The sequence below is a fragment of the Schistocerca gregaria genome, chromosome 3, assembly GCF_023897955.1.
Source record: "Schistocerca gregaria isolate iqSchGreg1 chromosome 3, iqSchGreg1.2, whole genome shotgun sequence".
Classification (NCBI taxonomy): domain Eukaryota; kingdom Metazoa; phylum Arthropoda; class Insecta; order Orthoptera; family Acrididae; genus Schistocerca; species Schistocerca gregaria.
Window position 1 is genome coordinate 905,700,930 of NC_064922.1, and position 27,313 is coordinate 905,728,242.

A 27,313-nucleotide genomic window follows, 5' to 3' on the forward strand; every position below is an offset into this window, starting at 1 on the left:
CATGTGTAGGGGGCGCTGAGGATCAACTATCCCACCTTTGGAAATAATCTCTAAGACAGAGACGAAATGTTTCATTAACATTAAAAATCACAAAATTCTTGTTTCAAATGAAGTTCTGAATGTAAGAATGCATGAACTCGGGGCGATATGAACTAATAAAATCTTCTCGGGCTTCTCCTCTTCGCCGAAAGTGATGATCATTGAGTCACCAACTTATAGACCAGCAGAACATCTGGCCGCCGTCTTTATGCTGCATATGTGTCGCAGTTTGCGTCAAATCAAGAACAACGACGATTTTATCAACCGAATTACACATCTGCGTCTTGGCCAATTTTGAGTTGTTCTCCCTATTTACTCGCGTTCCTGTCAAAGGCTGTATAGATCTTCTCTCCCAGTTAACTGATAGTACAATTCTGGAATTATTTAAGCACACAATAAAATCGTCGTATTTCCTACATGGCTGCCACTACTTCGGTCAGATGGGCGACACAACAATGGGAAATCCATTAATTCTGTTCATAGTCAGCGTTTTTTGGAAGATATCAGTTTGGACACGGGCCTAGCTAAGGCAAGTTGCTTTTACTGTTACGTTGACGACTTTTTTATCGTCTGGCCCTATGGACGTGAAAAGCCGCGAGAATTCTCAGAGCACCTGAACGGCATTCACGACAACATTAGGTTTACGATGAAAGTAGAGACAGATGGTGTATTGCAATTCCATAACATCGCCGCTCGCCTAAAACCAATGGGCACCTCAGCCACAGTGTCTACAGGGAATCTAGATACACTGATCGGAATCGGCACCCTTTGTCGACACCATCCAGAACAAAAACGTGGCGTTCTGAACACACTTCGTCTACAATGCGGAAGTCGTCTGAGACGCTGCAAATCTGTCACTAGGACCAAGCCACATCCAAAACGTCTTCGGGAAAATGATTACAATCACCGCCAAGTACAGCAGGCTATTTCTGGTGTGAGGAGCAGGAGAAATACCACCGAAAAAGAGAGCAAGAAGTTTGCGTTTTTGTCCTTCTGTAACACAGTCTGGGGAAAGAATAGCCGGCTCCTGATGAGAGACAACTTTTCATCAATTTTCAGACCCCCAGCAATAATAAGACAACTCACGAGACCTGTGAAGGACGATGTAGGTGTCAGAACGCCTGCCGTGTACAAGACACCATTTTAACGTGGCTCCTACTACATTGGGCAAACAGTACGTACTATGGACCAACGCTGGACGGAGCAGTACTTACGCCTACGCTACCCTGAATAATCAGCCGTGGCAGAACACGGCTTAGAAAATCGACACCGAATTCTATTCGACGAAACATCAGTATGAGGACGTAGGACTGTGGAATAGCGTTATGAAAGAAGCTATGAAAAAAGGAAACACCATCAATAAGGACAACAGTTTGCAGCTTAGCGCTGCCTGGGACACAGCCACCGCAAGAGAGAAGCGAGCGCGACGCGCACGGGTCGAAAACATTACCGTATTTGGCGGGGAAGACAGCACCAGTGACGTCACAGCCAGCAGCTCGGCTACATAACGGCGAGGCTCCAGAGACACAGCCGAGCGGAACTCGATCGACAGTTTGTAAGAGTTTAACCACCTGACGCAGCTGGAAGCCCGGGAAGATAATATCAATTCGAAATGTCCTTTAAATAAGACTAGTTTGATATTTGCGCTTTCTACAGTACTAGCTACTCTTAGCACAGCCGCCAAATAAGGATGCGAAAAGGCTAAATAATCTGCGATTGTCATTTCAGAGTATGAACAGGATTTGGTGTTCCCTTTTGGAAAGCTAGTTCATTCATTCTGAAGCACCTAGTGTGCTCTAGGTACCACTATTTATATTAGAAGTGAGACTCTAACCAAACAAAAACAAAAAACAAAAAAAACAGCGCTTTTGACGGCACAATTATGTTTATTTACGCCTATTACTATCTTCAAGAAGGATGAATATCATTTTCCATTCACAATGGAATAATGTTCTGCGACTATAATCATATATGCAATCATTTTTTATATTTAATGCTCTACACAAAGCGTGATCATATTGAAGCATGCATCTCCCAGTACTACGGGAATTTCCAGGGTCAATGTACCTCTGGATTAGTTCTTCAGCCGGCCGCTGTGACCGAGCGGTTATATGCGCTACGGTCGCAGGTTGTAATCCCGCCTCGGGCGTGGATGTGTGTGATGTCCTTGGGTTAGTTAGGTTTAAGTAATCTAAGTTCTAGGGGACTGATCCCCTCAGATGTTAAGTTCCATAGTGCTTAGAACCATTTGAACCATTAATTCTTCAGGAAACAAGGAACTAGCTTCAAAATTAATTTAATGATGAAAGCCACGAAGATTTCAGTCATTTACACATAGAAATTCGTCGGCCATCAATGTGCACCTTCTAAAAAGGTTTTATTGCCTCTTTCATTCTACAACGATGTTTCCTGAAAACAAAGGTGATTCATTAGGAAGGAATTTACTAAACTTCAAAATGATCGACCTTGAAACTTATCTACAGCTGCAAGAGATAATTTCAGTTTCATCAATGCTTAGTTTACAATTTCTGCATTCTTTCCGAATCTTGCCTTGTACAAACAGAATTCGGGTCGAATGGTTCAAAAGGCTCTGAGCACTATGGGACTTAACATCTGTGGTCATCAGTCCCCTAGAACTTAGAACTACTTAAACCTAACTAACCTAAGGACATCACACACATCCATGCCCGAGGCAGGATTCGAACCTGCGACCGTAGCGGTCGCACGGTTCCGTACTGAGCGCCTAGAACCGCTAGACCACCGCAGCCGGCGGCAGGATTCGAACCTGCGACCGTAGCGGTCACGCTGTTCCAGGCTGTAGCGCCTAGAACCGCACGGCCACACTGGCCGGCAAGAATTCGGTTCGGATGTAAAATATTCCAGATTACACATGAGAGAAAAATCGTAATCAAACCTACAAAAATCTCAATTATCACTGCAAGAGGTATTACTAGAAGTGTCGACGAATGAAGGGTTAAAATTGATATAAAAGAATAGATATCGTGAAATATTATTTCAAATGCAAATTCCATCAATATATTCAGCTTTATGGGCTGCAGTTTTTCATTGCATTGCTATTACATTTGGTTGAAAGGAGATTCAGCATTGTAAGAAATTCACTAACAAAGAAAAGAAACAGACTATGGAACTCGGTGACTTAATGTTGGTCGTGGCAGATCAGGCAACAAATATCAAAATATTAGTGTCATTCAAGCAAGCTCAGGCACCACACTTTTGTTTTTGTTGCGGCCTTCAGTCGTGAGATCGGTAAGATGCAGCCATCTGTGCAAGTCTGTCCTGTGCATGCCCGTTTACCTCTGCATAGCTACTGCACCCTACACACATTGAACTCGCTTATTGCACTCGAGCCGTGGTCCTCCTCTACAATTTTTAATTCATTTAGATATATATATATTTGTTAACGCTCCCCAAGAATGATGCAGTAGGGTGGCTCGCGTGCTTCAACTATGTTACGGGTGTCTGCGAGGAGGCAAGTCCAATTTGAAGGACAACTTCATGTATGGTAGACCAAACTGACCTAACATTAACCAACATAGTCTTCTTAATGTTGATATTGCGGTACGGCTGAAGGCAGGTGGAAAATACTGCCGATATAACGGGTGATTCCGAACCAATGTTATAAACCTTCAGAGATGATGGAGAAATGTAAATCAATCAATTTGAATAACATTATAAGGGAAAACACTTCTTAACGTTCTGCAAAATTATGTTTATTTAGTCATCACGATCCGGCATTGGGCTTCTCAGGCCATCTTCTGGGGGCAACTGAATGGCGCAAACACAGATGAACTTCGTGTGCGAATTACACAGATGTTATTTGTACAAAAGTTACAAAAACGACAAAACGTTTGCGTAGGAAAACATTACAATAATTACATTAACTAAGAAAGGGTGAACAAAGTTTTTACGTGGAAATTCATTTAGCAAATGATGAAAAATAAGATGTATTTACAGTTTCAAAATTGTATTTGTAACGAAAATTTAATTGAACAAAGGGAAAAATGGAAACTGAGTCTGATCACTTAATACTATGCTGGCATTCTACGTCGCCGGGCAGGGTGGCCGAGCGGTTCTAGGCGTTACAGTCTGGAACCGCGCGACCGCTACGGTCGCAGGTTCGAATCCTGCCTCGGCCACGGATGTGTGTGATGTCCCTAGGTTAGTTAGGTTTAATTAGTTCTACGTTCTAGGGGACTGATGACCTCAGAAGTTAAGTCCCATAGTGCTCAGAGCCATTTTTTGAAACACCCTCGGCCGTTTAAATTTCCAGTTTTTTTTTTCTGCAGCCAGTTTCAGGCCCACTGACCGCCGTACATGACGAATCTCACCTCTGGTCCAGCCAAAGTAGGGGCCACCATTCAGATTTCTTCTTAACACAGCGATCCCTGCAAGTATCACTTACAATGAGCGCTGGCCCCAATTTTGACAGAGCGTAAAACTTCACATTCTACATAATATGAATGCTTTTGGTAGCGGAAAACCGTTCATATGACGTAATTCTAAATTCTGTCAAGAAAAGCATAAAGATGATACCGGAAATACAGGACTTCGTTGGTGTAGGGAGCATGTTGGTTGGGCTCAGCAACGATGGTCCAGAGTAATGTTCTCCGACGAATCCTGCTTCACTGTGGTAAGTGATTCTGGCCACTGTTTGGTGTGGAGGGAGAGAGAGAGAGAGAGGCGGTCACGTTACACACCACACAGTGTTCGTGAACGCCATCGGTATGGTCTATGCGTTATGGTGCGGGCAGGCATTATGCACAGTGGCCGAACATCGCTTCATGTCTTTGCAGTATGGCAGAGAGATTATTCCAGATAGCGTCCGTCTGTTTAGGGGTGCGGTATGTCCCGACTTTCTGTTTATGGACGACACTGGCCGCCCACACAGTACGGCTGAGGTGTCAGACACTCTGGAAAGTGAAGCTATCGAACGTATGTAATGTCCTACGTACTCCCCCGCCTCCAAAGCCTATAGAGCTTGCCGAAGATTCTATTGGAAGATTTTTTTCTCAATCAAAACTCTCTCGGTGAACCGAAATCAGCCTTGAGAGAGGAGTGAGACAATGTCTCCCAATGACTGGTAGCCAGCATGAGTAACACGTGCAAAATGCACGCTAGTGCCCTAGGGGCGCATATTCCCTACTTCTATGTTCGGACTATAACTCGTGTCAAACATGAACGTTTACTAATGTCAGTTACACTGCTTTCCCATACGGGTAAATCTACACTACTGGCCATTAAAATTGCTACTCCAAGAAGAAATGCAGATAATAAACGGGTATTCATTGGACAAATATATTATACTACAACTGACATGTGATTACATCTTCACGGAATTTGGATGCATAAATTCTGAGAAATCAGTAACAAGAACAACCACCTCTGGCCGTAATAACGGCCTTGATACGCCTGGGCATTGAGTCGAACAGAGCTTGGATAGCGTGTACAGGTACAGATGACCATGCATCTTTAACACCATACCACAGTTCATCAAGAGTGGTGACTGGCTTATTGTGACGAGCCAGTTGCTCGGCCACCATTGACCAGACGTTTTCAGTTGATGAGAGATCTGGAGAATGCGTTGGCCAGGGCAGCAGTCGAACATTTTCTGTATCCAGAAAGGCCCGTACAGGACCTACAACATGCGGTCGTGCATTATCCTGCAGAAATGTAGGGATTCGCAGGGATCGAATAAAGGGTAGAACCACGGGTCGTAACACATCTGAAATGTAATGTCCACTGTTCAAAATTCCGTCAGTGCGAACAAAAGATGTCTGTCATCTCGACTGCTAGCAATACGAGGCCGTTGGGATCCAGCACAACGTTCTGTGTTACCCTCCTGAACCCACCGATTCCATGTTCTGCTAACAGTCAATGGATCTCGACCAACGCGAGGAGCGTGTAACCAATGACACCCCATACCATCGCGCCGGGTGATACGCCAGTATGGCGATGACGAATACACGCTTCCAGTGTGCGTTCTCCGCGATGTCGCCAAACACGGATGCGTAAACAGAACCTGGATTCATCCGAAAAATAACGTTTTGCCATTCGTGCACCCAGGGTCGCCGTTGAGTACACCATCGCAGGCGCTCCTGTCTGTGATGCAGCGTCAAGGGTAACCGCAGCCACTGTCTCCGAGCTGATAGTCCATGCTACTGCAAACGTCGTCGAACTGTTCGTGTAGATGTTTGTCGTCTTGGAAACGTCCCCATCTATTGACTCAGGGCTCGAGACGTGGCTGCACGATCCGTTACAGCCATGAGGATGAGATGCCTATCTCGACTGCTAGTAATACGAAGCCGTTGGGATCCAGCACGGCCTTCCGTATTACCCTCCTGAACCTACCGATTCCATATTTTGCTAACAGTCATCGGATCTCGACCAACGAGAGCAGCAATGTCGCGATACGATAAACGGGAATCGTGATAGACTACAATCCGACCTTTATCAAAGTCGGAGACGTGATGGTACGCATTTCTCCTCGTTACACGAGGCATTACGACAACGTTTCACCAGGCAACGCCGGTCAACTGCTGCTTGTGTATGAGAAATCGGTTGGAAAGTTTCCTCATGTCAGCACGTTGTAGGTGTCGCCACCGTCGCCAGCCTCGTGTAAATGCTCTGAAAAGCTAATCATTTGCATATCACATCATCGTCTTCCTGTCGGTTAAATTTCGCGTCTGTAGCACTTCATGTTCGTGGTGTATCGATTTTAATGGCCAGTAGTGTATACTATTTTTCGTTATAAATATACCACTCCACCTCCATTACGTATATACGTCGCCGCTGTGGAAAAATGTCTCTGTTCCTTAGCAACTGTCGAGCAATGTATACGTCGCAAAAGATCATGAAGATAAAATGATAGAGATTCGAACCCCACAGTGGCTTACTGGCAATCGTTCTTCCCGCGAACCATTCGCTACTGGAACAGGAAATGGGGGAAGTGACAGTGACAGATAAAGTACCCTCCGCCGCACACCGTGATGCAGCCTGGTAGTACAGAAGCCGATGTAGATTTTAAGCGACCCGGACTACAGGTGGTGTTCAGGAGAGGCGATAGCCTGCAGCGTGTCGCGGTAAGTTGTCGCTTATTGCCCCTGGGAACTGCAGTGTCGGTTGCAGGATGCGCGTGCCGCAGGAAGAGAACAGGAGAAGGCATTTATCAGGGTGAAACAAGCGGCCGCCGCGCTCTGTACAGGGGCGCCGCCGGTAGCGGTAGCCGTAAAGCCCGGGCACGCATGGCGCGGTGGGCTGCCGCGGCGTGACCCGGGCAGACGCGGCAGGGCTCCCGGAAGCCGGCCAGCTTCCTGCGGAAACAGGTAGCCGAGGTGGCCGCGGCCGCCCACGCGTGGAGAGCGCCGCCACGTCACGTCAGGTCGCGCTGCTTACACAACACGGCACGCTCCGCGCTGCTTTGCAGGATTCAGTTGATGGCGTGTCGAGTTTAGCAATGAGGCTCAAAGTCGACTTGCGGACGTTCCTGAAGATTCTGAATGATGTTCGTGTGGACTGGAAGCAGAGGAACTGTACACAGGACAAAACGTGGCAGTGACGATTGGCAATTCGGGAGCAGATGAGGCACGTAGTGGAGGGGCTGTTAACATATGGCAATTGTTTGTTGCTGTAAGTAGGCTGTTCAGGTCTTTATGCGACGCCTACGAGAAAGACAGGCAGTGGTGCGTACGTCACGAAGGTAGTCCTGCGCTCACTCGCTTGTTCTAATCAGTAGACAAACTATACTTCTGCACCTGTTAACTCGTAACTAGGCGTGTCCGTACAAACGAAAACTGAACCTTCTACTGGAATCCTCTATTATGGAATCTTACTGTTATTAGTCCTATAATAATGAGAGGTCCATGGGCCTACTTATAATTTATTACGGCTGTACTGGCGTACAATAAAATAAAATCATGCTAAAATGATTATCAGTTGCATAAGGCACCAATTCCAACATGTTATGAGTATTGTTAAGCAGAAGAGACTAAATGCTATAAATAAGCCGTTATACCGAAACTTCCTGGCAGATTAAAACTGTGTGCCCTACCGAGACTCGAACTCGGGACCTTTGCCTTTCGTGGGCAAGTGCTCTACCATCTGAGCTACCGAAGCACGACTCACGCCCGGTACTCACAGCTTTACTTCTGCCAGTACCTCGTCTCCTACTTTTGTCTCCTACTTTCGCAGGAGAGCTTCTGTAAAGTTTGGAAGGTAGGAGACGAGACACTGGCAGAAGTGAAGCTGTGAGTACCGGGCTTTAGCCGCGCTTCGGTAGCTCAGATGGTGGAGCACGTGCCCGCGAACGCAAAGCTCCCGAGTTCGAGTCTCGGTCGGGCACACAGTTTTAATCTGCCAGGAAGTTTCATATCAGCGCACACTCCGCTGCAGAGTGAAAATCTCATTCTGGAAGCCGTTATACCATTTATATCGAGTATTGATCTTAAATTAAATTTTGCTGTAGTACTGTTAATCAGTAAGGCTTCGTAATAGCAGATTGCAGTGGAGGACGCAATTCTCGTTAGTACTAACACGCTCAGCTGCGAGTTAACAGGTTTAGAAACGCATTTTGTCTGCTGAGCTGAGCGAGCGAGCGAGTTCAGGACTACCTTCGTGACGTACGCGCCGCGGGCTATCTTTCTCGTGGGCCTCCTTTTTATGATGTATGAAAATCACTGACTGCGCTGTGTGCAGTCTGTGGCTCGTTAGACTCATTGTTGAAATATTCGCTACTGTAGTGGAGGTGAGCCGCCAGCAGTGGTGGATGTGGGGAGAGAGATGTCACAGTTTTCAGATGTTAAATAATATGGGCAGACGATTTGCACGTGTGTCCTCCAGGAAAAGGAAATTTGTCAAAATAGATTACGACTTTTGAACACTATTAAGGTAAATAAATTGTTTGTTCTCTATCGAAATCTTTCATCGCTAACTATATGCCTATCAGTAGTTAGTGCCTTCAGCAGTTACAATCTTTTATTTGGCTGGCAGTATTGGCGCTCGCTGTGTTGCAGTAGTGCAAGTAACAAAGATTTTTGTGAGGTAAGTGATTCGTGAAGGGTATAGGTTATTGTTAGTCAGGGCTATTCTTTTGTAGGGGTTATTAAAAGTCAGATTGCGTTGCGGTAAAATATTGTGTGTCAGTTTAGAAATGATCAGAATAAATAAAGAGAAAACTGTCTGAGTACGTTCAGTTTTACTCAGCTGTTTCGGTATCAAATAACGTAGAAGTTTACCAGCATAGTCTTTCTTTACAATCAAAGGGGGAGTTTCATTAGTAACATTGTGAAATTTGTACTGAGAAACTAGCAGATAGTGTTCAAGAGAAAGGAGCCACAATTAGGTATGCAGATTCTCAAGCAATATTGGTAGAATCAAAGGAAGAACTATAGTTTATGCTGGCAATTTCATAAAAGCTCTAAAATAGTATGGAATGAAGATACCTGTAAAAAGGAAACAAGAAATTAACGTCAAAATATCATTCAAAAGGAGCACATTGGCGCAAGTCAAATTTTTTAGTTATCTGCGACGTTTGATAACAGAGAATGGATGTCGAGTACAGGAAATAAGAGGTAGAAAATCCATGTGTTTTGTCATTGACCTATGAGACCATCCTGTCTCGGAGGCTCGTTGGGGTACTAGGACCTCAAAATGGTTCAAATGGCTCTGAGCACTATGGGACTTAACGTCTGAGATCATCAGTCCCCTAGAACTTAGAACTACTTAAACCTAACTAACCTAAGGACATTACACACATCCATGCCCGAGGCAGGAGTCGAACCTGCGCCCGTAGCAGCGGCGTGGTTCCGGACTGAAGCGCCTAGAACCGCTCGGCTAGACTAGGAATGTTTTCAGAGAGTTGACTACCAGCCGTCTGCTCAAACCCCTTTCTAGGAGGAACAGTATCTTCTTTCTGGGTTATCTCCCTTAGCCGATATGTTCTCGTTGTCTAAGGCCGCCGGAAAACTCGCCTTTCATCCTCTCCCGTCAGCTACTGCACGCCATGCAATGAGCAGTGGTCGCGCGGCACATCTCCTCTCGGACGTGGGAGCAGGATTTGTGGTCAGAGCTGCCTTGAATTCTTCAAGGAGAAGAAAGGGCCTAAGAGCTTGAAATGAGCATATAAGAAATGCTGTTAAAGAAAAACAGGATGCGAACATAAAATACATAAGCAACCCCACAGCTGAGAAGATGCCACCTTATAAGGCGAGAAGAAATATTGTTAAATGTGTAATAAGAAAGGTGCACCAGGATCACTGGGATAGATAGAGATTGACATTGACAGGAGCCAGTACATGGCCTTTAAAGTTTTAAAACTGAGAAAGACAAGATACAAATAAATAATTTTGAGGAAGAACAGTGGGTAAATTATTACAAAGCATTATGGTATGATGATACACCACAAGAAACTGAAATGGAAACAGTAGATGACAAGGGATTAGATGAAATACAGCTGACGAAATAATACCTGCATTAACATCACTTAGGAACAGAAAAGCGACGGAAAGAGATGATATTAATGCTGAATTGCCAAAATAAAGGAGGATTGATGCTACATCTGCGACTGTTTAAGTCTCTTAAACGAATGTATGAAGAGCAAAAGAAGACTTTAAGACCACTAGAGTAATATCAATTTTTTAAAAAAGAATACAGAAGCCTATGCGTCAATGACTTAGGAATAACTTTAGTACAGTTAGCGTACAAAATGTGGCCGGCCGGTGTGGCCGTGCGGTCTAGGCGCTTCAGTCTGGAACCGCGTGACCTCTCCGGTCGCAGGTTCGAATCCTGCCTCGGGCATGGATGTGTGTGATGTCGTTAGGTTTAAGTAGTTCTAAGTTCTAGGAGACTGACGACCACAGATGTTTAGTCCCTTAGTGCTCAGAGCCATTTTGAACGTACAAAATGTATGCTAAGATTTTAAATACAAGACTTAAAAACGTAACGGGAGCAGTATCGCTTGAGGAACAAAGGGGTTTTAGTAAATGATGCTCTTTGATAGACGCAAATTTTATTTTACAACAGATAGTAAAAATACGCAGAGAATATAATAAAGAAACGCGCATTGCTTTAATGGATTTTAAAAAGCTCTTTAAAATGTCAGTAGACAGAAACTTTGGAAGATAATGTCGAATCGTGGATATCCGAAACATCTACTAAATGCGATAAAAAGTATGCGTCAGAAAATGACTGTCACTCTAGTTATCAATGGAAAAATGACTAATGAGATGCCAAATAACAAAGGAATACTACAAAGCCGCTGTATCTGCCCAACTTTAACATTTGTATACACAAATTAATGCATATATGGAAAAAAGAATTTCAAAAATGGATGTACCTAGCCAGGCCGATTCTTTTAAATTACTTACTATTGCTGACGGTGCAGTTGTCCTAGCAGATAAGACGACCTTCGGAAAGGAACGTACCTCCTGAAACAAATAAGCGCAAGATTTGACATGGAACTATCAACAGAAAGAACACATTAGAACCAATACAGTCGTAGATGAAAAAATTTTAAAGCAAGTAAACCACTTCTGTTACCTAGGATGTGAAGTGAAACATGGCTACAGCAAAGATATAGACATTGTAAAGATATAGAAATTGTAAATTTAGCCGGATATGTGGAACAATTAACAGATACATTAAAAACAAAACTAGGAAAACTACTCAAATTAAATCCTAAAACAGTTGCAATCCCCACACTGCTCTATGGAAGCAAGATCTGGGTGGTTATCAAAAAGCAAAAAGGCACAAGAAATGAAATTCCCGAGACGATTTAATACAGATTGCACAACAGAAGACAGACTATAGAATCAAGAGATTAGAGAAATAAAAATTTTTAATCTGAACGATAGAACTGTAGACTATAGAAGAAAATGGAACTAACACCTACAGAGAATGGAGAATGACAGGCACCCCTTAAAGGCCAGAAAATATAAGTACCAAGTAAGAAAAGAGAGAGGAAGACGCCCGGCAACGATGGGTACCGTTAGAGGCAATTTCGCCTAATACATGAAGAGAAGAAGAAGAAGAAGATCCATGTGTTAAAGAGTTTTGGAAAAGGTAAAAGGTGAAGAATTCTCACACGAGAAATAATTTCGTCAAGTGTTTTGTATAGAATTTAACATCATATAGCAGTGATTATCGGCCGTTAAAAATAAGAGGAATATACACTATGGACTGACAGAATGAAGTACGACATCTAAGAATAGAAGAACAAAGTAAAGTACTGGAAATGATAAAAGTAAGGAAAATCCTTGGCTGGGAAAGATTTTGAGAACAAATTAACAGCAGAGGCATAAAAGAAAGACGAATGAAAGAGAGAGGAGAGTAATAGATGGCGTTGTTATGTACTACTATTTGCGCTGTACCGAATACCACGGCTACAACTTTCAAGCACGCCAACCACGGACTGAGCATGAAAATTACTGTAACGCAAAACAATCGTAAATGTAGTTAACGGGATAAACGTTTTACTTCAAAATGGCCACAGAGCCCAAACGTATTACTAAGAAATATAAAAATAAAACGGGTATAAATAATAACCGAAGCACGAAACTTGCTCCTTTCAAGAAGTTTATCACGGCTGCCAGTCCGGTTGCAACAAAATTATTTACGAAAGACGCACATGACGCATTATAGTAGAGACCGCCGAATCATACTTTTTGTAAAACAGATATACCAAAGAAGAAATATTTCCATCCTTCACGTAATGTCTCGCATAAGTTAATCCAGCAATCAGCCATTACGTTGGTTATATTTTCATTAAAAGTAAATATGGCGTTTCCTAATCTGACGGCAGCATACGTTTTATACATACTTGTATATTTCCTTCTCCACAATGAGATATTGGTCCACACAGAAAACTTTTTGTCACTCTTGGGAAATATCTTTACTATGAGGATCCCCTGCAGCATCGAAAGATAATAGAAGAAAATCTTTATACAGGCCCAGTGACGGACTGAAATGACACATCATGCTTTTTCGGGGGGAGGGGGGGGATATTTGTTCGAGTCATTTACTAGAAAATCTTGCCTAGGTTCTGAACGACTGACGTCTGGTGTCAAAATACTTGAAATCGTTCAGTATTGACAGTTAAATGAATGCTCTTTCAATCCCTTTAAATGCGAAGTAGAGCCTCTGTACAAGTCGACTGATGGGAACTGTTCTGAAAATTCAGTGTTTTACAAATATGGTTATGGGCCTCCTCATAAGAAATATCTTCATTGAACTGTAGTCATATATTTTATGTTTACTTTATAATTAATAGTTACGCTTTATTTTAAATTTAATGTACTCTGACATAATATGTGGTCTTACGACGAATCTCTCACGCTTCAAACCTTTAACGTAAATTTTCCAAAGTGAATGTAAAAAATAGTAATGACTGAACGCTGTTTTACTCTCAGTAAATAATGAAAAATAATGAAAACAAGATGAAAGTTTTAATTCGTTACCATACATCCGGACATGTATTAAAGAGATGGATGGAATGCCGGAGTATTTATGTATTTACAGATCCTAGTATCCAGATGTGGTCGAAATTCGATCAAATGTGTCGATGTGATAAAAATACAACTGCGCGTAAAATGGTGAACGACCACATGCAGAAGTCATTGGACTTGATCCATGATTTAAAAAAAAAATCGTGTATCTTAACTTCACGTATAACTACATCTGAAACTTTTACCTCAGAACTGACAATAGCAAATGCTGCAACGTAGCTACGAATATTATAAACTTCTTCACTTATGACAACACAATGTGAATGCCGTATCCCGTGAAGTAACCTAAAATGCGGAATGTTTTGCATTAAAAAATCTTCTCAGAAAATTCATAAAAACGGCCATTATAGATCTCAAAATTATTTGAAATTACATTCAGTGCACATTTAAATGTATTTTTCAAAAAACTCTAGCATTATCATTATCAATGTCCACATTATTCATATTACTTTGTCTAATCAAGAATCATGTCTCCCTAGCTCTTTTTCGTTCAGTTTGACTGTTTAGTGTTCTCCTTCAAGGCATAGTCCAAAACAAGTATACTTTCCGTATAAGAAGGGAAGTCGTTGCTATTCAAAATGAAGAAACTGAAAATTAGGAACTTACTTGAAATTTTATGGTAACGGCGGCAAATGAACACGAAGTTAGTTCCATTTGCTCTTAGACAAACGTAAACGAAGAAACGACGCCATTAAACGTTATGTACAATGTGTGTGGCCCCGAAGGCTTCGTTCCTACTATCTTATGTGTTCCACTGCCGACGGCGTCAACGACCTTGCAGCTGTGGCACTGTTACTACCCGGTATGTACGTTGCTGCAAATGAAAGAATGCAACATTTAAGAGTGAACGTCCCTGGAACGCTGCTACTTTCGTGTATCACTTCCACCATAGCACCTGATTGGTCGGCGGGTAGTAGATGGTAGCAGTATGACAGAGAGAGGAAAACTTTCCTCTTGTGTTTATATTTACCAAGTGGGTGAAACGTATGGAGAGATTTCCAATAACACGATCTTGGTTCGCTGCTAGGCCACTTGGAGCGCTGCACGTGTATCAATCCATCATCTCGCTTTCTTATTGTGCGATTTTTTGTCTTCCACGTTCGTTTTAGTTTCGTAGTTAATAGAAGATGGCTTCACCACATTGTGTTTCTGATTACGCCATTTTTGAACTGCATTGAGTGTATATTGCTCGTATTTTGATTGAGTTGTGCTCGCATCCATAATATTGAATGGGGTAAATGATTTCATATATCGTTTTGTTTCATACAAAGATAAGCTGGTTCGTCACATGGTTTTGTATGTATACGTTACTCCTTACAAGTTGTGACTGAACTATTCGTTTTAATTGCATGTCAAGTGTACTGTTTTTATTGCACTTTATTTCTGTTTGCATGCATTTTCCGTACTTTCTTGCGTTTAATGGAGAACTCCATGTTATCATGTTTTGAAAGCATTGGTATTCACTTTTATTAAATCTTAAATCTTGTCACAGAACGAGAATGTAATTCTGCTTTCAATGATGTTACTCCTTGCCAGTGAGTGGCACGCATTCCACAGTGGCTTGCAGAGTATAAATGTAGATGAGCATGCCTTATAGTCTTGGTGGCTAGAGCATTCTTCCCTGCAAATGTTAAAAATGCGGCAGTAGTTACGCAAATGTTTTCACACGTTATTAACGGGTACTACAAAAAATACATTTCACGAGAAGTCAATGAAAAGTTCACTGCCCTCTGCTAAACACGAGAGTACGAAAAACGGATGGGAAGAAACTGAAATTACAATAAAATCAATATACCTACTATGCATTTAAATCAAGCAGTAAGTAGTAACAAATAGACATGAGTGCACAGGACACCAAGCGAAGAAACCAGTTTCTGTTTCATATGCAACAAAAACAAGTATGGAATCATTTACCGCGCACAATGTTACGGATGAGAGCAAAAATTAAACAGAATGCAAGTAGCATCTTAACAAGGCAGTTCAAACAGTGTAATGCTGACCATCAGACTTAGTTGACACTCAGCGCAGTGGCTGATGGGAGCTTCCGTAAAGGCATTGTCCCTCCCATCAGCCACCACACCGAGTGTCAACTTCATTTGTGTGGACAGTACAAACAAGAACATAACAAGCAACATAATTTCTATTTAATAACAGCAACACAGTCGAAAGTGCGCTATTGGATTTTACAAATAAACACACTTTACCACCAGACTACTCTTGAAGTATAAATAAAAGATATTAGTATCTAGTACCAGTATTTCTCAAAGCAAGAATACAGATTATCGGGCCATATTTTGTCGAATTCGAAGTTCACTGCCAGGTCACTCGGAGCGCTACTGTCAATCCCTTTTTCGGTCACATGGGCCTTGCACTTCTGATATTTTCGTGTTCTGTGATATCTCCTTCATTTTATTTGTAATAACGGCTAAGCACATACACGATTTTTTTCTTTTGTGCGTCTATTGCACAGTACCTTTTTCTGGCCTCCTCGTAAAATTAATTTTAAAAATCAGTACTTCAATTTTCTATGTTCATGTATAGCACAATGTTTTCTTTAAAACGTGAATGACGCGAGCGAGAGGGATGACAGAGGCGCACATTTGGCGACACATGGCTCTCGTTCGCGTGTCGCAATGGCCGCCTCTTGGGACAAGAAACGAGAAAGAGGCGTTAAGTTCTAACTCGGCGAAGGAAATAGAAATAATATACGAGTGACCTCCTGCAAAATCGACCGTACCGGGCAACAAGACCGATCGTATTGGCAACTTGCGAGGAGGCACTATAGAAGATTCTCTGAAGCCAGCCGCTGAAGAAAGGCCAACGGTTTTTCGTGGTGGAACAAGAGGACTTCTGCGGGGACACTCACCGTGATGGATGAGCCTCTGGCAGGCTCCGTACGCCACCGAGGTCACTGTCGCCGCGAAGCGTTGCAGTGCGCTGGTAAACGCTCTGTGCCTAGCAAAACCCTGCTGCAATTTTTTACTGGTTTCTCCCACGCGAACAGAATTTTGTACGTTCTCTTCATCACAGCTTATGAGTTGGAACTCATTGAGAAAGTATGCGTTTTTCACCAGGCTTTCTTTATTCATAAATTCTTTTGCAGGACAAACTCAAAAAAGCGACCTGCCCATATTGCTACTCTGGAGCTGATACAGGCACAATATTGCTGCCTAACCTTCCACGTAGGATCCAGCAGGCGCCCTTTACTGCAGGGCATTCCTGTGTACGCTACTTTGATTAGTATGAGCAGTTGCTGTTTCAGAGGAATCGTTGAGTAACTTTAGTCTGATGACTGTGTGATATTCAACCAGCTCACGTAGCCATACAGACAGAGTCGTTCGAAGTAATTAATGAACCAAGGGCAATTAACTAGTCCCAGGCAAGGGATGGTATTTTTATGGCAATCAACATTTTACTACATAAAAATTTACAGGCTTTTGGGTTTGCATAAAGCGAGCTCTTGTTACCGTGCATCATGATATTCTGCTGCAAAGCCAGTGATTCGTAAAGCGTATCCGTGATGGCGATACAAGTATTCAGGGATGACGGAGGAGGGAACCTATATTTCAACAGCAAATCTTGATCCAGAAACACCGGAGTCGAAAATTACGACGCCAATCTTATTCCACGATAAGAAGTTTACGGAAAATTTTCTTTGTGAGATTGTTTCAGCAATAAATTATTTTTTTTTCGTAGAACACAAAAATTCTGTTATAAATCGGAGATTCTATTTTATCGGCTCCAAAGTATTTCATCTTCCTTATCTTATTTTTTAGATCTGGCTAAATGTGTGACGTGATTTTTCGTATTCGTGTGTGTGTGTGTGTGTGTGTGTGTGTGTGTGTTCATGGCTTTTTTGTATTTTTCTTGTTGTTGAAGTTTTATTATCCTGTCATAATCCACATTCGTCTCATAAAATGTTGGTACGGGCGCTAAAAGGCACCATCATGATACATGTCCTCACCCTATTCCAGGTGTCCGTTCTTAATAAATGGGCAATGTTTAATTTGTAACTCAGTGTCTACAACACGGAGACGGGCGAAATCAATGCTTCATAAGCTGTATCAAATAGGTTGTACACAAAATTAGTTAAATACTCATAACTCTTAGAGTACGGTACAGCCGGCTGCAATACGTTTGTGTATACAACAATATTGACGCCGGCTCAACCAATCCAATTCATCAACGAATTTAATTATATGCAAAACAGACATGTGGCAACGGCCTTGCCGCAGTGGATACACCGGTTCCCGTCAGATCACCGAAGTTAAGCGCTGTCGGGCGTGGTCGGCACTTGGATCGGTGACCATCCTGGTCGCCATGTGCTGTTGCCATTTTTCGGGGTGCACTCACCCTCGTGTTGCCAATTGTGGAGCTACTCGACCGAATAGTAGCGGCTCCGGTCAAAGAAAACCATCATAACGACAGGGAGAGCGGTGTGCTGAGCACACGGTCCTCCTATCCGCATCCTCAACTGAGGATGGTCCCGATGGGCCACTTGTGGCCTGAAGACGGAGTGCTAAAACAGACCTGTGCCCGCCAAATCCAAATTTCGAGTAGTATGGCACTAACACTGATTGATTACGCCCGATGTATTCCTCAGTTGACGTACTCTTATCAGTATTTGTGTCCTCATATAAATATTGTTCTGATTTACATACTTTCGCAGCGCGAAATCTTTGATCAAACGAAGACACAGCACCAGCCCAACGAGTATAACTCGATCGAAAACTGGTCGATACAGGTACAATGGCGTTTATCTCTCGGAACGATTCAATTTACGTAATCCTGTTCCAGTTAGAAAGAAAAGAGGAAAGCGCATAGTGAATAGAAAACGGGTAGTACCGCCATGTAGGTTCCTGACATTCATGTGCATTTCGTATAATGTTTTCTTACGGACACATATTCCTCATGACATTTTGAAGTCTCGACTTAAATTCAGAATCCCTCGTGTAGATCACAACTTCGTTTATTCACACACGATGTCTTGGAGATGGTAGAGTAAGGTAAACGGGTAACCGGCCGCTGGGGTTCTAGGCGCTTCAGTCCGGAACCGCGTTGCTGCTACGGTCGCAGGTTCGAATGCTGCCTCGGCCATTGTCCTGAAAATAAACGGAATATGATTTCCCCGAGAGGTTCCCTGGGTATTGAAAGTGTTTACGAGCAAAATGTTAATCTTCTTCTCGCTGTCAGTACTGTGGTGTAATATCTTCCGTCTGTAAAATCACCAAGACTGGATCTGAGTTTTTTAGTCGAAACGACGTCATCAGGTATTGAATATAAGTTGTTTAAAATAAAAAAAACTAGTTAGACTGAATTTTATATGGTTCTTCCCGACTTCTCTCCGTCACAGATCACAACCATCTCTCCACTACGACTACTAGCCAGAGAAAACAAACCAAAGATACATAAGCTTTACATCGACTACTCGTAGAGTACAATATATATCGATTTTCATGTAATACCTAAGTAGAATATGTTACATAATAATACTAATTGCATTTTGTTAAATTTTGAACACTTAATTTTGGGTGCACTTTCATAATAAAGAAAGACAAATATACATGGGCTCGTAAATATCGAAATAAAGAAATCAACTCTCAATTAGAAAAAACGCATTACTAACGTTACAAAACACTAAAAAGAGCAAGAAGTGTATCGTGTTGTACGACTGAATACCGCTGGATCGTCGTCTACTGTAGTCCAGAATCACGCATGTATAGCCGGCCGCAGTGGCCGAGTGGTTGTAGGTGCTTCAGTCCAGAACCGCGCTGCTGCTACGGTCGCAGGTTCGAATCCTGTCTCGGGCATGGATGTGTGTGCTATCCTTAGGTTAGTTAGGTTTAAGTAATTCTAAGTCTAGGGGACTGATGACCTCAGATGTTAAGTCCCATGATGCTTAGAGCCATTTGAACCATTTTTGTAAACAGGTACATTCGGTCTTCGTCAATTTCTGCAAGGATGTATCGCGCTGTATCGTGTTGTCAAGTAATAAACGAGATACGATCATATGGAGTATCTCCACCGATCGTGTGGCTGATTCGGTGGTTAACTGAGTAATACGTTGTACTGAACGGCGAATGTTCAACTGTAATGAAATAATATCTAGTTTACCCAAATCAGATGACAGGACGCCTAATGTTGGCAGCACTGTCAGATTGTCTGCTATTGGTGCTGCTCTGTGCCAAAGTAGGTGTGGTGCACCACAAGCCATAGATGGCAGGGGTGAACGCCGTCTGCGGACGTGTGTACGGGCCAATAGACGTGCAGCTGTTGAGCAAGTGACCGGCCAGATGAACCGAGGGGCTACCAACGGCTCAACGACTGTTGAGCGAACGTTGCTGCACATGAGTCTCCACAGCAGGCGCTTGGTCCATGCAGCCGTGCTGACTGCCGTTAATCGCCGACGACGTCGGGACTTTGCATATCAATACAACAACTGGAGTGACGATAGGTGGCCTTTTCACACGAATCACATTTTATGCTCCATCGGAAGGATGGCCGTTGGCATGTATGTTCCAGCAACAAATGTCGGAAGATCCTCGCCGGAGAAGGGAGCGTTATGGCCTTGGGAATGTATTCGTGGCTGTCCCTGAGTGATGTCGTTATTCTGGAAGGTAGAGTGGACTAACACAAATATGGACCTATCCTTTGTTTTACTGGGCACGATGGCACTACCAGGACAACAGTTAAGGTGCCACACAGCTCTAAGTGTACGTGCATGGTTCTAAGAGCATCAGGATGAGTTTACCGTATTACCCAGGCCACCGGACTTCCCTGATTGAAATCAAATCGAGAAACTGTGGCGCCGCCTCGATCAGGCTTTACGTGCTACATCCTAAACCGAGAAACAAAGAGGAGCTGGTCAAGGCACTGCAGTCGGCATGACTTCGAGAAGCTCATTGACTCTTAGTGCCTGTCCACACTGCAAAATGTAGATACTAAGGCTTTTGACAGGTGGTCATATTATGTGACTGGAAATTGTATAAGGGGCTTGAACAGCATCAGACGTTGAGTGATCATTGTGAAGGGGACGTGATCATGGTGAAGACTGTCCCAACGTTATCTGAAGCTGACAGTTTGAAAAACCTGTATATAGTTGTAAATATGAAAATAATTGTACACTGCATTTTGTAAAAACACACTGTATCTTCAAGCCATACGAAATATATATATATACATAGTTTGAAAATAGCAAATGGAGATTCGTCCAGCTGGTCGGATCGTGCTGTACACACATTTGTGGGGACTCGGATGTGACAGCGGCGCTGTGTTGGACAGCTTGGGAACGTGAGGTCGTCAGTGTTGCAGTCAACCACTTCTGAGGACCACAACTGAGCATCACCGTACTGCGCACACGCCATTTGGAAACAAGTAACGCAATCACTACGACACTGTCATTGTGCACTACTTGTCGGATATTACAACAGCCGTACTGGGCAATTACCGTCGCATTGGTAAATGCCGTCAAGACCACAACACAACCGGCTGCGTTTGGAGAGGTGCCCTGACAGGAAAGCATGAACTGTTGATGAATGGTGTCACATTGAGTTCAGAGATGAATTGTGGTTCTGAGCTGCTCAAATGATCATAATCGGCGAGTTCGTTGACAACCTTTGAGAAGTCTCAGTCTTACAAGTTTATGGACAAGCGCAGCGATGTTTCCTCTGGCATCATGATGTAGGAAGCCATAAGTAAATGACTGCAGGTGACGGCTCTAGGTGACTGTAAGAACTGTGACGACACAAAGGTACGCCATGGACATCCTGCAACCTCATACTATATTATCTCTCAAGTGAGAGTATGGTGGCACCGCTTCTTGACAGGAAAATGGTCCTCCACACATGAGCCGTATGTCTGTGGCCTGTGTGATGAGGAGCTACTCCAACGGACAGCGAGGTCCCTGGCCCTGATAGAACGTGTGTGGAATCAGTTCGGACAGTAACGCTGTCCCATTCCGAGCATCTAGGACAGCTACAACACTTGTGGGGCAGCTAGGTTCGGGAGAGGGTAGAACTGTTTTATGGCACCCTTCCCAACACAATTAGGGCAACGCCAGAGGGGAGAGGGACAACACCACAGTGATAAGAGGGCTCATACCGCCGAGTTCTTTGTAATTTTGACTGAATACTGTACTTACTGGAATAGTATCACACCTCTTCAACACATGAAGTTTCCATCTTTTTCTCCTCCTAATGGGAGCTTCACTTTTTTGTCACGCCGTGTGCATATGCTCCTACACCATATCGTCACTTCTTGTACTGAAGTCTTTAAGACTACGGGGCTTGACGGCCACTACGATGCTCCGCCAGTGCCTGGTAAGACAAGAACTGCATCGGCACACGCTAGACGTAATATGGCATCTCTTCCAGCTTTTCTTCCCAGTATCCGAGGCGTACCAAAGGTATGTAAGCGGCCACGCACGTCGCAAGCGGCGTCGGCGACCGGGATAAAACATGTAGCGCTCCGGTGCAAGTGGAGACGGCCGCAGCGTGCAGAAAGTTCCACCTGCGAGGGGTGGAATGAAGTGGCTGCAGAATGCCGGAGGTTAACGAGCTCTTTTGTCCCAGGTGAGCGGCTGCGGCCGGTTATCGGCGCAGAGCGGCGGCTCCGCCGCTATCACGGCCAGATACGGTAGCGGGGCGCTGAGCGACACCGTGTTCGACATGCCCGCCATAATGGCCGCTTGTTGACTCGGGCCGTCCCCGCCGATACCTGGGCCACAGCACGGCAGCGCATTCCGCCGGCGGCCGCGCTCGCTTCGAAGCAACCACCAACAGAGGCGCAACAGCTCCGTCAGCTCGCCAACGCCGACGCGCAGGCTGGCAAGGACCATCTGTGAGACTCTTTCCTACACCTAATAAAAACTATCCTTCTACTGTCGGAGGTTCGAGTCCTCCCACGGGCACGGGTGTGTCAGTTGTTCTTAGCATAAGTTAATTCAAGTTACACTACTGGCCATTAAAATTGCTACACCACAAAGATGACGTGCTACAGACGCGAAATTTAACCGACAGGAAGAAGATGCTGTGATATGCAAATGATTAGCTTTTCAAAGCATTCACACAAGGTTGGCGCCGGCGGCGACACCTACAACGTACTGACATGAGGAAAGTTTCCAATCGATTTCTCATACACAAACAGCAGTTGACCGGCGTTGCCTGGTGAAACGTTGTTGTGGTGCCTCGTGTAAGGAGGTGAAATGCCTACCATCACGTTTCCGACTTTGATAAAGTTCGGATTGTAGCCTATCGCGATTGCGGTCTATCGTATCGCTACATTGTTGCTTGTGTTGGTCGAGATCCTGTGACTTTTAGCAGAATATGGAATCGGTGGGTTCAGGAGGGTAATACGGAACGCCGTGCTGTATCCCAACAGCCTCGTGTCACTAGCAGTCGAGATGACAGGCATCTTATCCGCATGGCTGTAACGGATCGTGCAGATACGTCTCGATCCCTGAGTCAACAGATGGAGACGTTCGCAAGACAACAACCTTCTGCGCGAACAGTTCGACGGCGTTTGTAGCAGCATGGAGTATCAGTTCGGAGACCGTGGCTGTGGTTACCCTTGACGCTGCATCACAGACAGGAGCGCCTGCGAAGGTGTACTCAACGGCGAACCTGGGTGCACGAATGGCAAAACGTCATTTTTTTCGGATGTATTCAGGTTCTGTTGACAACATCATGATGGTCGCATCCGTGTTTGGCGATATCGCGGTGAACGCACATTGGAAGCGTGTATTCGTCATCGCCATACTGGCGTATCACCCGGCGCGATGCTGTGGGATGCCATTGCTTACACGTCTCGGTCACCTCTTGTTCACATTGACGGCACTTTGAACACTGGACGTTACATTTCAGATGTGTTACGACCCGTGGCTCTACCATTCATTCCATCCCTGCGAAACCCTATATTTCAGCACGGTAATGCACGACCGCATTTTGCAGGTCCTGTATGGGCCTTTCTGGGTACAGAAAATGTTCGACTGCTGCCCTGGCCAGCACATTGTCTATATCTCTCACCAATTGAAAATGGTGGCCGAGCAACTGGCTCGTCACAATACGCCAGTCACTACTCTTGATGAACTGTGGTATCGTGTTGAAGCTACATGGGCAGCTGTACCTGCACACGCCATCCAAGCTCTGTTTGATTCAATTGCCAGGCGTAGCAAAGCCGTTATTACGGCCAGTGGTGGTTGTTCTGGGTACTGATTTCTCACGATCTATGCACCCAAAGTGCGTGAAAATGTAATCCCATGTCAGTTCTAGTATAATATATTTGTCCAATGAATACCCGTTGATCATCTGCATTTCTTCTTTGTGTAGCAATTTTAATGCCACTAGTGTAGATGGATTTTTGTGATGTCCATAGGTCAGTTAGGTTTAAGCAGTTCTAAGTTCTAGGGCACTGCTGACCTCAGAAGTTAACTCCCACAGTGCTCAGAGGCATTTGAACCAGTAGTGTAGTTTAAGTAGTGCATAAGTGTAGGGATCGATGAACTCAGGAGTTTGGTCCCTTAGGAATTCACACACATTTAAGCATTTTAAAAACGATCACAAGTTAGTCCTGGCTGAAATATATGTAAAACAAAATGACTTGGTAATCTTGTTATTATATGTCTATTAGTGAAAATAGAGTTCATTTTACGAAAGATAAATACAGAACAGGGGAACTCTAACTCAGTAACATACCAACTGACTGATCAGAAGTATCCAGACACCTATTAGTGGACATTAACATAGGGCGTGTCCATCCTTTGACATTATGACGTCTGGAACTTTGCTGGGGCACTATGAGATGTCTGAATGTCTCTCGAGGAATGGTAGCGTATTCTTCCCAAGAGTCGAAACCAGAGAAGGTAGGGATTTGGAATGTGGGTCTGGGGCGAAGTCGACGCCGTAACACAATCCGAAGCTTTTCCACTGGGTTCTGTTCGTGAGTCTGGCCATGCCAATCCATTTCAAGAATGTTGCGGTGACGTGATGACTGGGTGTTGTGTGATGTCCTTAGGTTTGTTAGATTTAAGTAGTTCTAAGTTCTAGGGGACTGATGACCTGAGATGTTAAGTCCCATAGTCCTCAGAGCCATTTGAGCCATTTGAATGTTACGGTGAACAAACTTGCCTCACAGGTGCTGCTTTCACAGGGTACATTGACATGCTGATACAATAATCGTACCTAAATTATTTCCCTACTTACGCAATGCTGTAAGATGTGTTTATATTCTTACGCATTTAGCGTTTTCTTAAACGGAACAACACCCTGATCCCCCTTTCCGTCCTTCACTGTTAGCACTAGACATGATGACAGGTAATATTCAACGTGTATTCACGAAACCCAAATCTTCCATCGGACTGATACATGGTGTAGCATGATTCGTTTCCAGTCATCCACCGTCCAGTGGCGTCTTTCTTCACATCACTTCAAGTGCCGCTCAGCACTGCCCACAAAAATGTGTGGCTCACGAGCAGCTGCTTCATCATCGTGCCCCATTCTTTTCAATTCCCCACACTCTGTCATTATGCTAGCTGGACTGCTGGTAGCACTTTGGAATTCGCGAGTGACTCCTTCCATTAATTTACAGCCACCCTCCGCAATGATCGATGCTTCATGTACATCAGTACATGTGTCCGCCTGCTCTTGGTTTAGTTCTGGTTGTTTCTTCGCGTTTCCACTTCGGTCACATCACCAACAGCCGACCTGAGCTGCCTCAGAAACACTCAAATGTCTCTGAGGCATTTGTTACATCCAATGTTTAGTCCACGTTCGAAATCACTGAACTCTCCTGATCAACTCATTCTGGTATGAAATCTTTACGGGTTATCAGCCGAGTGGCGTCGTCTTCTAGTTGCAACGTTTCAATGGGTTGTGTATTCATTGCGTATCTCTGGCGACAAGAAGACGACACCACTCGGCTGATAACCCGTAAAGATTTCATTACTGAAATACACTGAGAAAGCCTGCAATCGCACACAAATCATTCTGGTATCCGCCTCCCTTTATACTTGGGGGGGGGGGGGGGGGGGGCAGATAGGAAGGTGGTCCTCATGTGAATCTAACGTCAATTCCGCATTACATATGCGTGGCCGGATACTTTCGATCATTTAGTGCCTTGTGGAACTAGATATACATCAGGATATACATAGATACTCTGCAAACCACCATCCAATGCATGGCGGAGGGTATCCTGTGCCTCTCTTAATAATTCCGTTTACTCTTTCATCAACTAACAGAGCGAGGGAAAAACGACTGTCGATATGTTTCCGTAGAAATCCGGATTTTTTATTTTCTTCTCGATCCTTACGTGAGATGCATGTTGGTGGCGGTAGGATTCCGACTCTCTAAATTTTCTTGAAAAGTTCACTTTCGAGTAAAGAAAGTCTTCCTCCCTTCAGGGATTCCCATTTAGTTTCACGGAGCACCCCGTAATACTTGCGGGCTGCTTGCAGTTACCGGCCAGAAACTTTACAGAAAGCCTCTGAATTGCTTGGATATCTTCCTTAAATTGAACTGGTGGGGACTCCAAACACTGTAGCAGTACAAGAATGGACGGCATAAGTGTTCTATACGCGGTCTGCTTTCCTAGAATTCCTTCAGTAAACAGAATTTGAGTATTCGCCTTGCCTTCAACGGATCCTACGGGTGCGTTTCATTTCATGTCACTTTCCAACGTTACGTCTTGATACTTAATAGACGTGACTGTCAAGCAGCAGACCGCCAATACTGTGTTCGAACACTACAGCATTGTTTTCCCTACTCATCTGTCTCACTTAGATTTTCCACTATTTAGAGCGAGCTGCCAATCACCACATCAAACAGAAAATCTGCTGTCCTGTATCCTCCTACATTCACTCAACGGCGACACTTTCCAGCGCACTACGGCATGGCCGACAAACAATCGCAAATTGCTGCTCAACCTGTCCGTCAGATATAGAGATGAAAAGAGTATTCAAATGTGTTAGTTCCTTTTATATAGATCACTATCCTTAAGGGAATATTTAAAAACTTTCACACTACACATTATTAAGAGACGTCAGCTTTGTTACAGAAATAAGCCAGATACAATTACATTCACTGTATACGACTGGGAGAAATACTGCTACTTTAGATGTTTCTAAATCGATTGAAAACTTTTGATGTAATTAAGAACAGGCGGCTTGAAATAGTGATTTTAGTGCATATGTGAGAAATCTCCAATTTTTGTGGAATTACATGTGCATGCTGTTGCATGTAACCAAAATAACTTAACATAAAAAGAAATCAGTGCATTGTAAATTCAACGTCTAAGCCATAATGTATTAAGAATATCTGATAAAAGTGGTAAAATTCCACGAACACGTGAATATGTAAGTGAAGCATAATATGTGTGACTCCCTACATAATTGTAAAACAAGAAATTTTATTGTTAAGAGAATAACGCAGCAGTTCACGCATTGCAATTACCCCTAAAAACGTCGTGGTACACGAAAACAGCACTTGATACAACTAATTCCCGAAAAGTATGGTGCGGAAAATAAACTAAAATCAGAGTGACAGAAGCCAATGTTATTTTACAGCCAATGAAATCGTTGTCTTTCCAGTGGTAGGCTTTCAGAAAGCCTAATAAAAGATAAAATAAAAGTATGTGAGCTATCTTGGCTCACTCAGCCGTCTTTCCAGTATTCATGATAATATCTCCTCATGTTTCCAACTGTAGTACCGTCGTCATTAATCGCTTTGTGGAGAATTTTGCAAGACCAATCTGATAACAGGAAGTCT

The 27,313-nt window shown here is 43.7% G+C and overlaps 1 protein-coding gene and 1 pseudogene across 1 annotated transcript in view; one reads left to right on the plus strand and one right to left on the minus strand.

Moving 5' to 3' along the window:
* The window catches only part of LOC126355669 (frizzled-5-like), a 1,025,468-nt gene that overhangs the window by 700,144 nt on the left and 298,011 nt on the right, over positions 1-27,313 (minus strand). The gene's annotated exons all lie outside the window — the stretch shown is intronic.
* LOC126356603 (5S ribosomal RNA) lies at positions 17,773-17,890 on the plus strand (annotated as a pseudogene).